Below are 12,781 nucleotides of genomic sequence, written 5' to 3'. Positions count from 1 at the left end.
ATGGATATTTATACAAGGTTAAGGTAGTAATATGTGTCTTCGGATACGGGAAGTAATATATGGGAATAGATTGTATGTTGCCTGATTAACTAGAACTCACTCAGCGTAGCTGACTTTTAGTATGCACGCAGGTAAGCCGATTACAGAGCTAGCAAGAGGATGACGCATGGCATGGATTGAACGGCTGGCATCTGAAGAAAGAAGTAAAAATGTTTTGAATATAAAGTTTTGTGTTATGGTATCAAAGAAAAGATTTAATGTTTTGTAACAAATGATTGATGTTTTATATTCCGCGAAAAGTTTTAATAAACTCTGATTTGAAGGACTGTGTTTATGAGTAAATCCGACGTTAAAGTAGGGCTACCGGGTTCGGGGCCTTACAGAAAGACTTATACTTCTCTCCATTTCAAACACAAACACTATAACTAAAGATATTATTTTATTAGTTTAGTAGCCACTCAAATATTGGGACATCCTGGTCCGGATGAGCAACAAACACAAACAGTGCCATGACATAATTGATTTGTTATTCTTTGCCTTATCGGCACGATACGGACGCAATATGCGTTGCAAACTAGTTTATCACACGCAAATGTTTTGTGATCAACAGAATAACCACACAAATTACCACCTGGTTGTTAGCCAAATAAATTAAAAAAAAAGTGCCTGTAAGTAACGTGAAATAAATTAAATGAAGAAAATACGTAGGTTTAAACAAAGAATTACCATACGCCTTGCATTGTTTCTCTGGTCCGGCAGCAATATAAGTCATAAGATATGAGCATACGATGTAAAGAAAGATAAAAGACATGATGTTTTTCTCCATCTTCAAACTCTAGAGTGTGTAATATAATTAAAGAGTGTGGTGTGGATTTTAAACAAGAATACATTATATTTATAGCATTATAAAACGTGAGAAAAATATTTAAATAATGATATTAATTGATTTCTTCGAAACCTATAATTGAATAATAGTAGATTTGTTTTTCAAAATAGTGTTATAGAGAAAAGCATTTACCAAATTAGTGTTAATTTTAAAGTATTTTTCAAATTATGTTCATTTAATAACTTTATGTTTCTCATTCCTAATTTAATTGGGTGGGCTATATTTTTTAAATAAATGAAAACTGTTTTAATATTTTGAAAAATATGTTTTTTTTTCATTAAAGAAATATATTTTTTGATACCTTTTTTTTCAATATTAAATACACATATGTTTTTATGTTTTTTAATCTTGTGCCTCTCACAATCTGATATGGAACTCTCTTTTGCACATTATTAGTATTAATAATAATGAGTATGGATATGATAGAAAACATGTGTTGTGTAGAAATAGTTATAAACAATCAAAGCCACTCATTTTCAAAATAGATGGATGAGATGCATTTGTTTTCAAATTGTTAAATATAAATTTGTTTTAATTGAACCAAGGGTATAATGGTACTCTTGTTTATTCTATTTAAGAGAATCTTGAAAAATCCATAAATTTCTGCACTCAAGTTCACCTTCAGTGGAGGTTACAAAACATTATGTAATGATCAAATTCCCAATTTTTAATTTTACAATAAATTAATTATGACTGAATTTGAAAAGAAAAATAAAAGATAAAATATGAATATATCTTGTAACATGCGATATAACAATACGATTTATAAATTAACAACAAAATTTGTAAATATAACAACACAATTTATACTATTGCAACACAGTTTATCAAATATAATAACACAATATCATAACAACATACTTTATACTATAACAACATAATTTATTTATTACAACACAGTTTATCAAATATAACAACACGATATTATAACATAAGTCATACTATAACACAATTTTAAAAAGATAACAACTAAATTTATCAAATATAACACCATATTATTACAACGATATTTATCAAATATAGCAGCACCACATTATAACAACATAATTTATACTATAACAACACAATTTAAAAAATATAACACCACAAACTATATCAACACATGAAAAGCACTTAGTAAGCTACAAATATCAACCTTGAATGTTATAACGACATATTAAGAAGTTCAAAAATATGCTTATTTAGAAAATAAAATTGCTAATTAATATAAAATAGCAGTATAGTGTTGAAACCTATAAGTATCTCATGTGTTGTTTATTTTTCTTTAACATAAATTTCTAAATAGACCTTAAAAATATTTGTAGTGTTGAAAATATAGCATGAGATTCCAAAGACTTATTTGTATAAATTGTTATTTAAAATGTAAATCATATTTTGAATATGAGTTTTAATAAAGTTTATGGAATGAATATTGGTAACGGATATGCTTTGCATGATTATAATAATTGAGATAAATAGATTATGACATATGACCATAGTGTCCTTTTTATTTAAATATTAATTTTTTATTTTCCATCTTCTAATTGGTTCCTATCATTCTCACAAAAAACCAATTTCTATTTGATCCTACCTCATAGTATGAATTATGTTATAATATCGTGTTGTTATATTTGATAAACTATGTTGCAATAGTATAAATTGTGTCGTTATATTTATAAATCGTGTTGTTATATCGCATATTATATTTGATAAACTGTGTTGCAATAATATAAATTGTGTTGTTATATTTGATAAACTGTGTTGCAATAGTATAAATTGTGTTGTTATATTTATAAATTTTATTATTATTTTATAAATCGTGTTGTTATATCACATGTTACAAAGTATATTTATATTTTATCTTTTATTTTTATTTTTAAATTCAGTCGTAATTAATTTATTGTAAAATGCGAAATTGTGAATTTGATCATTAAATAATGTTTTATAACCTCCACTGAAGGTGAACTTGAGTGCAAAATTTGTGGATGTTATCAAGGTTCTCTTAAATAAAATAAACAAGAGTACAATTATACCCTTGGTTCAATTAAAACCAATTTATGTTTAATAATTTGAAAGCAAATGCATCTCATCCATTTCTTTTGAAAATGAGTGGCTTTGATTGTTTATAGCTATTTCTACACAACACATGTTTTCTACCATATCCATACTCTTTATTATTAATACTAATAATGTGCAAAAGAGAGTCTACATTAGATTGTGAGAGGCACAAGATTAAAAAACATAAAAACATATGTGTATTTAATATTGAATAAAAAGTATTTAAAAAATATATTTCTTTAATGAAAAGAAAAACATATTTTTCAAAATATTAAAACAGTTTTCTTTTGTTTAAAAAATATAGCCCACCTATTAAATTAGAAGTGAGAAAAATAAAATTATTAAATGAACATAATTTTGAAAAATACTTTAACATTAACAATAATTTGGTAAATGCTTTTCTCTACAACACTATTTTGAAAAAAAAAAAACTCTACTATTATTCAATAATAGGTTTCGAAGAAATCAATTAATATCATTATCTAAATATTTTTCTCACGTTTTATAATGCTATAAATATCATGTATTATTGTTTAAAATCCACACCACACTCTTTAATTATATTACACACTCTAGAGTTTGAAGATGGAGAAAACATCATGTCTTTTATCTTTCTTTACATCGTATGCTCATATCTTATGACTTATATTGCTGCCGGACCAGAGAAACAATGCAAGGCGTATGGTAATTCTTTGTTTAAACCTACGTATTTTCTTCATTTAATTTATTTCACTTTACTTACAGGCACTTTTTTTTAATTTATTTGGCTGACAACCAGGTGGTAATTTGTGTGGTTATTCTGTTGATCACAAAACATTTGCGTGTGATAAACTAGTTTGCAACGCAGATTGCGTCCGTATCGTGCCGATAAGGCAAAGAATAACAAATCAATTATGTCAGGGCACTGTTTGTGTTTGTTGCTCATCTGGACCAGGATGTCCCAATATTTGAGTGGCTACTAAACTAATAAAATAATCTCTGTAGTTATAGTGTTTGTGTTTGAAATGGAGAGAAGTATAAGTCTTTCTTTACATGTAATCGTCAAAAATTCTGAATGATCACATTTATCCCCTTCTGATGGGTCTTTATTATGTATTCACCCAATCCCTTAAAATCATGTACATAGTTCCCCTACCTAAACCACATATATTACATACTTGTCAAATTCATTAATATACTTTTTTTACCCTTAATGAACTAATTAAAGGACGATTTTCATATATTCCTATCTTAAAACCAACTATATTTTCCTATTATCTATCTTTTCTCTTTTTAACAAATATTTATTTCTAATAATCTTTTATACATTTTTTATAATTTATTTACTAGTCTTCGTTTTCAAACAAAAGTGGTTATAAGATCAAAAGAAATTGGAGATAAAATAGATTCAAATAATACATGACTTAAACAATTTGAATACATTTATTTTACCAGCAAAACGATCATTCCATTACCATGGCAACGAGTTTAACTCAGAAAGAAGCTAAACACAATAAAACAAAGTATAAAGCAACGATTGTCTACCTAGTCTATTAAAAACAACCTTAGTAGTTCTTCAGGCGATAAATTCATGTGTTGTTGCATCACTAGAACATGGGTGTTCTATATGAGTCTGGTAATGGCTAAGTCGCTTCCATTAAGTAATTAATAATCATGATGAGATCAACTTTTTGTTCCTTCTCATAGCTGCTGAATACTGATTTTATCACCCTCTTGTGACATTTGTCATTTTTCCGATTCGTATCTGTATTTGTTTACCCGACCCCGGTTTGTAATTTGGATTTTTGATCAATAATAAATGTTCGTATTTATTAGTATTTGTTGATGTCTGATTTATTTTATTGTTGTATACTCATTATCAAACCTAAAAGTCTTTATTTTATGTCATTATTGCATTTACTTAAAGTTCAGGGACCAAAAGTGTGAAAGAACTAAACTTTTGGAACCCATACCAAATACTTTTTGTTAAAAGTATGATCTATTTTTTTAGAAAACCTTATATCGACTACCGGTATCGTACATGTATCTTACCAAACTTAGTCGTATTATACCAAATTTATTGAAAATGTTGAACCACCGTTCACAAAATTAAAGCATAGCAATAAACTTAAATTTCCATTAATATTGTTTACAATACAACTGCAGGGGAAACCAAAACGGCCTTACATTAAACTAAATTGTACTCCCCAACATGGGTCTTCCCACACTTATGACAAATATCAGTACTAGTACCCCACTTACACTCACCACCGTGTATCTTACCACATGTCTTACAGGGCTTCCTTTCCCACACCTTCTGCTTCATATATTTGTGATTCCATATTTTAGTACCAGGTCGCTTTGCATGAATAACCCACTTTTTCTCCTTCTTTTCTTCCACTACCACATCGTCCACAGCCAGGTCATTGTAAACCATTTCTACGAGTTCGACAGCAGAGTAAAAAATAGCAGGTTTACTAGCCCAGACTAGGGTGCAGACGTTCTGTGGAAGTCTCCTCATATAACACCTGATCCTCTTTGTCTCAGTGTTCACCATATCGGCACCAACATGGACAGGCGGCTGAATTCAGTAGTGTACTTGCGGTGTGTCATTTTTCTCGCCTTCAGAGTCAGAAATTTTATCTTAGCCCGTTCAACCTCAACATCAGCACAAAATTGTTTCAGAACCATCTTCTTCAGGTCTTCCCACCTCATGGCAATTATCTCTTCGACGGTCTTTCTCTGCTCCACGGTCTCCCAACAGAACATCGCCTCATCACCAAATGACTGGGTGGCGAACCCCACCGCTTGGTTGGGATGCTACTCGTTGATTCGGTTAACCTTATCCATAGCAGTTATCCATTGGAGAGAAGCGATTGCGTCACCCATACCTGCCATCCTCGGTGGGTCACATGCCTTAAACGTTCTATAATTACACCCACCATGATTTACCAACCCTTACTGATATTACTTCTCTTGAGTCACCTTGCTCAGTCTCAGCAACTATCTTAGTTTCCTCCTACGTCTGCTCATTAGTTTTGGTCTTACCCTCACTTGACTTCCTTGTAATCTTACTTCTCGTGAACCTTTCGACTTGCATATCATTTACCACATTAGCCACAACTTGAGTAATTGCAGCTTGAATATCAGGATAAAGTTAATACCCCTTGTTGTTGCTTGGGTCTTGCAGAGCTGTACTTCCTTCTTCTCTGGTATTAGTAACCGGTTCCTCAGAAGGTATCAAGGTAATACATAGCCTACCACAACGTCCCATATGACCTCCTTGCCCAGTAACTTTTCTTACGCTAACCATTCAAATTCTATGAGAAAACACAAACATCATCACGCTAAGAACTATTTAGTACAAGGACAGTAAGCCGAACTGTTAATGGCAGTGACCAGCTGTGATTAACTAATAATGTTACTTTCCATGTTCTAAACACTTCCTTTTGTAATTCCACTTGTGCTAGTTTCTACTTATAAACAATTGGACAATCAAGTAAACATTTCATATCATTGTACGTAAACATATGCCTCTATTTCTAGCAACTAAGTTAACTTTCTTACTCTTTCCTTCATTACACATGAAGGTAATCATGCTTCTTACCACTACCAAGCTTGCTTGAGGATACATGGCTTTATTGAGCTGGCATCTTCTTCCTTTTCTTCTTTAAGTCCCATTCTTTGTTCGAGTCAAAGCATGTAGGATGCTTAATTCTGTCAAACTTATGCTTTGATACCAACTTGTAAGGCCCTGTTCCCGGTGCCCTACATTGGGTGTTGGATTTACTTATAAACACAGTTCTAAATATTAGTGTTAATTAAAACTTTCATGGAATAATTAAAACATCAACCAACATATTACAAAACATAAATCCTTGTCTTAAACATTCAAATTGTAATAAAATAACGTCATAAAATAACATCATAACATTCTTCTCAAGATTCCAGCTTCTTCAGTTCAATGCCATGTGTCTTTTCTCAAGCCAGCTGCTTTAACCTATTTGCCTACATGCATACTAAAATCAGCTACGCTAAGTGAGTTCTAGTTAATCAGGCAATCATACATTAAATTAACATACTTACTTACACGTATCCGGAGATACACGTTACGTGTGTAATCAGTTCATCTTTCTTTCATACATACTTGCATACATACATTCGTTCATTGTTTCATACTTTCAAACTTTCAAGTTTTAACACGTTTATTTCATACGTACTATCTCTACATTTAAAGAGCATTTTGCGCTACTTTATCAAGTATTGTTAGGGCCGGGTTCCTTTCTACCTCGGATATTATTAGGGCCCGATTCCCTTCTTCCTCAGATATTATTAGGGACCGGTTCGCTTCTTGCATCGAATAACCATACAACCATACGTCTACCTTGGATATTCTTAGGTTCCGGTTCCCCTTTGCATCGAATAACCATACGTTAGATACGCATAATTTCATATACGTTTACTAGTGTACTTCTAATCCTTTCTACATTCATTCATCACTTCAACATCAATCATATATCATTCAAAGACATTCATATAGCATACACTTACCACTTAGGGTAAGTGTATTAACTTGAACATAGATGAGTATGCACATAGCCCCGAAAAACATGACAGCGAAAATAGGCTAGAAACTCACCTGAATCCTATTTCTTTCGGAATTGATTGTGATGCCTCTCTTCAGCTGGGCACGGCTAACTGTGTACAAATTACAAGCATCACTTAACTGCTCCTAATTTTATCATAATTATAGGGTAGTGAAGCCCCTAACGAACGGGGTCTGGGGGAAGCGCCCTTGGTAGTGGGGTCTAGGGGTGGCAGCCCCTAACAAGGTCCAAGGAGCAGAGCCCCTGGCTGGGGTTGAGCTGCCAGGTTAGCTTAGAAAAATTTTAATTTCGTTAACAAGCCTTAATCAAGATTTCATCAGAAAAATGAATCGAGTTGAGTTATACAAACAATTTGGATCGCATAAGAAACCAGTCGCATGGATACATTTTAATCGCATCGCATTGATGCAAACCAGTCGCATCACATGGATGCAAACCAGTCGCATCGCATGCCAATGAATCTTATCGTATGTTCCTTAATGAATTGCTTCGCATGATGAATTCTAATCACATAGCCTTTCCCTAAATTGATTGCATCGCATGCTTGTGCGATGCGATTCGTCTCCGTCCAATCAGAATCATTTTTTTCTTTATTTTACCAGTTTCAGCCCTTTTCCTTAGTGACCTTTCCTTATGACCCGATTTAACCCTTTTAATGGGTTTTGGGTCGTAACAACTTTGTCTACTTGCTTTTACATGGACCGAACGTCACTTGTTCGTCCCATATCGAACCCGTTAAGTCACGTCTCATCAAGTTTATGTTTTTTTGCATCTTACAGCCCGATCTACTAGTATACCAAGTTTCATGGCAACGGGACTTCAAACAATTAACGTTTTTAACTGGAACATACCTTACGGTTTTCGGGTGGATCTGAACCAGCCCGTGAATCTGGACGAGTTTTTTGTTGTTTGATGATGCTTGAACACGAATCTCCTTGGATCTCTTGGATCTTAAAAAAATATGAGAGGAAGAGAGTTTGTGTGTGTGTGTTCTTGAGTGTATTTGTGGAAGTAAGGTGATGGAATGAATGAGAGTGTTGTGATTCAACTTTATTTGTGATTCCAACTTTAAGGCCCATATTTATTCCTTAGCCCATTCTTAAATCCATACCCAACATAAACAAAACACTAACACACTATTAAATTAACGAAACTTCCTTCATTTATTATTATATTAACAAAACTAGGATGTTACAATTAGACCTAGCCTGCATTCTCCTCCATGAGCTTTTCCACATTTGTGACACACATCGAACCAGTACCCCACTTGCACTCACCACTGTGTATTTTGCCGCACTTCTTACATGACTTCCCTACCAGTATGACTCAACTAAAGGTCATTGTATTCTTCAACATATTCAAACTAGTCAAAACAACCCTATAAGTAATTATCATAGAACTGGAAAACTAATCATTCTGATAGATATAAACCTAAACCGGCTGAGCGCACAACAATACCAAACATCAATTCTCATAGATTAATCAAAGATAATTACAAATCATTCTTTTTTAAACACATAAGAAAACTGAAAAACACATTACTCTACATCTTGGGTATGATTCGAGAGGATGAGCCGCTCATGGTAATGATTCAGCCTTCACTCACTGTTTGGTAGGCCATGAGTATGGATTAGACGGTGAATGAATATGAAGATGGTGGCCCCTTTTTTCTTTTTTTCTACATTCGTGACCTACTGCTCCATATATCTCTTTTTTGGTTGTTCCATGTGTAACCCCCACACCTTCATATTCAACTCCCGTTTCTTTTATTTTTGGTGAATATCACAACCAGGCCCTCAACTTCAATGTTCTACGGGGACTTTACTTTTGTTACTTTTGAGCTGCTCCATATTTCCTTTTAGTTTTTGGTTGTTCCGTGCTAGGGGCTGCCGCCCCTAGATCCCGCTGTCAGGGGCGCTGCCCCTGGACCCCTGTTCGTTAAGGGCTTCACTAGCCTATAATTATGATAAAATTAGGAGTAGTTAAGTGTTGCTTGTAATTTGTACACAGTTAGCCATGCCCAGCTGAAGAGAGGCATCACAATCAAATCTGAAAGAAACAGGATTCAGGTGAGTTTCCATCCCCTTTTCCCTGTCATGTTTTTCGGAGCTGTGTACATACTCATATGTGTTCAACTTAATACATTTACCCTAAGTGGTAAGTGTATGCTATATGAATGTCTTTGAACGATATATGATTGATGTTGAAGTGATGAGTGAATGTAGAAAGGATTAGAAGTACAGTAGTAAAAGTATATGAATATATGCGTATCTAATGTATGGTTTTATGGTTATTCTATGCAAAGGGGAAATGGACCCTAAGAATATCCGAGGTAGACGTATGGTTGTTTGGTTATTTGATGCAAGAAGGAAACCGGGCCCTAATAATATCCGAGGAAGATTGGAACCGGGCCCTAATAATATCTGAGGTAGAAGGGAACCGGGCCCTAACAATTGTCGATGAAGCAGGGCGAAATGCTCTTTAAAATGTAGAGAAGGTACGTATGAAATAAACTTGTTAAAACTTGAAAGTATGAAACAATGAACGAATGTATGTATGCAAGTATGTATATTAACTCTTTGCTTATGTTACTTGTTTACTATTAAACCAAATTAATTGCTAGTGTGATCAACACTTTTTATGAAAATTAATGGGCGTTACAAGTCCACCCTCTTTACAATGGGATTCGTCCTTGAATCCCGCCAAGACAGGAAAGCTACGAATTTCAGACGATGATTTAGGAGATTCCCATTTATTTATGGCTTCCACTTTTGCAGGATCTACCAAAATGCCATTGGGTTAATAACATGACCTAAGAATTGAACCTCACGTAACCAGAAAGAGCACTTAGAAAATTTCGCGTATAGCTTATTTCTTCGCAGAGCATCCAAAATTTCCTTGAGGTGACGAGCGTGGTCGATTTCGCTCTAGGAATACATAAGAATGTCGTCGATGAAAACAATAACAGAACGGTCAAGCATCGGCCTACGCAATCGGTTTATAAGATCCATGAATGCAGCCGGTGCGTTGGTTAAACCGAAAGAAAACACACAAAATTCATATTGTCCATAGCGAGTGCGGAAAGCGGTCTTAGGAATATCTTGCTCCCGAATTTTCAACTTATGATACCCCGACCTAAAGTCGATCTTTGAGAACCAACTAGCTCCTTGGATCTGATCAAATAAGTCGTCGATCCTAGTTAGAGGGTACCTATTTTTCCATGGTAAGTTTCATCAATTCACGATAGTCGATGCACAAGTTCTGACCACCGATAGTCTGAGCATCCACGCTAGCCAGTCAATCCAACCCAAGCACCCCATCGAAACAGCCCAGCGGCATAAAATATAGTTGCACCGGAAATCTATACCCAGACAACCCAAAGAAGCAACCCTGAATAGCTCTAGACACAGAACAGACTTTCCTACAACAATCTTAACCTTAAATATATCGTTTACGCGATCGGGTGATTTATTTAACACAGAACAAAGAGTGGTAGACATAAAACCCCTACTGACACCGAGTCACACAAAACCGAAGCTTGTAATTCAAAAAGTCCAAGGTACCTAGAATGATATTACGCTACTACTTAACTAAGCCATTACACATACGTTCTCGAAGGAATGGGGAATTTAAGCAGTCAAGTAAAAAGGAACCCAATGTGATCGCATACAATGCCTTAGTTAATCAATTATGCGCAAGGCTTTCGAGATGATGAGAAATAAGCGGGAGGAATTAAGGAATGAGCTGAACTTTAACACTAACGATATGAGCATTAGCCATATCATATCTCTACAAAGATAGAACCCTAATACAATCAAGCACAAGTAGCATTTAGAACATGGAAGGTAACGGTAAGCTGCTAATAAAGTTGATCAAGTGTTATTAGTTGTTTACTTCACCCGCCCGTCCTAAGCACCCCCTGCCCCTAACCATATTAGGATCCAATCTAACACTTAAGCAATTATGCACATAATGAAACCCTAATGCTTATAACGATGATTAAACAAATAAAAGTTTACCTCTTGGCGTGCAGCTACTCGTGGTTGGCATTTCTAGTCCCTTCTTTTACAGTTCGAGTCTAAGCATTCAAGAATTCTCGGATCCCTCGAACCATGGCTCTAATACCAACTTGTAAGACCCCGAAACCTAGGAATCCTACAGTTGGTAATCATACCCAAAATTCTCTAAAATTTAAAACCAAAGCAAGTTCATTTTATTAAAACCAGTTTAGAGTGATAAGAAGTGGCCCCAAAACCGTGGACATGTGCCCAAAAATCCAATATAAATAAAATATTCGTTTTATTTAAAATTTCTCGACTAGGAATGCCTTCAACCGTCCGAGTAGTCTCCAGCACGTCCAAGCGGTAACATCCAATCCTTAACCTGAAAGTCAAACTAACATAGACACAAAGTCAGCTTGAGCTGAGTGAGTTCACGTTTTAGTAAATAACATTCATAAATCATTTTAAAGGTTATAGGTATAAAACAGTATAAGAAATAATAGGCAAAGAAATAAATAATCACCAAATAATATATTCACGGTCGAACACGCGTATGGGCCTCCTCAGCACGGGATTTAAGAACCCAAATAATATATTTGACCCAAACGCGGTAAGACATAGGCACGTGACACGAGCCTCCCCACCATGGGATTTAAGAACCCGAGTAATATATTTGACTTAGTCACGGCTTACAAACCTAAATACGTGATACAGGCCTCCCCACCATGGGATTTAAAAACCCAAGTAATATATTTGACCCGATTACAATTTAGCAAATGACGGGCCTCTCCACCACGAATCACGAGACACGAAGTCAAGTATCCAATTAATATATTTGACTCGTCTAAATGATGATTATGCAACACGGGCCTCCCCACCACGGGATTTAAGAACCCGAGTAATATATTTGACCCAACCACAATCACCATCCACACACACATCAATAGGCCTACTCACATAAATGTTAGTCACAAGGAACTAAATAATATCAATAGTCATAGGCTATAAGGTAATATGTATAAGTCATTCGAAAAAGTGAACAAACACAAGTAGGTCTACACGTATTCAACAATTGCTAGGCCTAGAATATTCTCGAGCCTAGATCATAAGTAATATATATTTAACCTTAAGGAATTTATGACCAAAGATACGTCTAAAAATATCCTAAGGCATAGAATATAATCCACACCTGATTTCATAATTGTACAAATAGTAATAAGGTTGTGCAATGCCATCCAAATAGTTTTTAAACAAGTAAAATCGAGTAGTAT

Source organism: Bidens hawaiensis, unplaced genomic scaffold (assembly GCF_021521415.1).
Source record: "Bidens hawaiensis isolate Kalapana, Puna unplaced genomic scaffold, B.hawaiensis_p1.1 tig00001412_1, whole genome shotgun sequence".
Classification (NCBI taxonomy): Eukaryota; Viridiplantae; Streptophyta; class Magnoliopsida; order Asterales; family Asteraceae; genus Bidens; species Bidens hawaiensis.
This window is presented reverse-complemented; position numbering follows the sequence as displayed.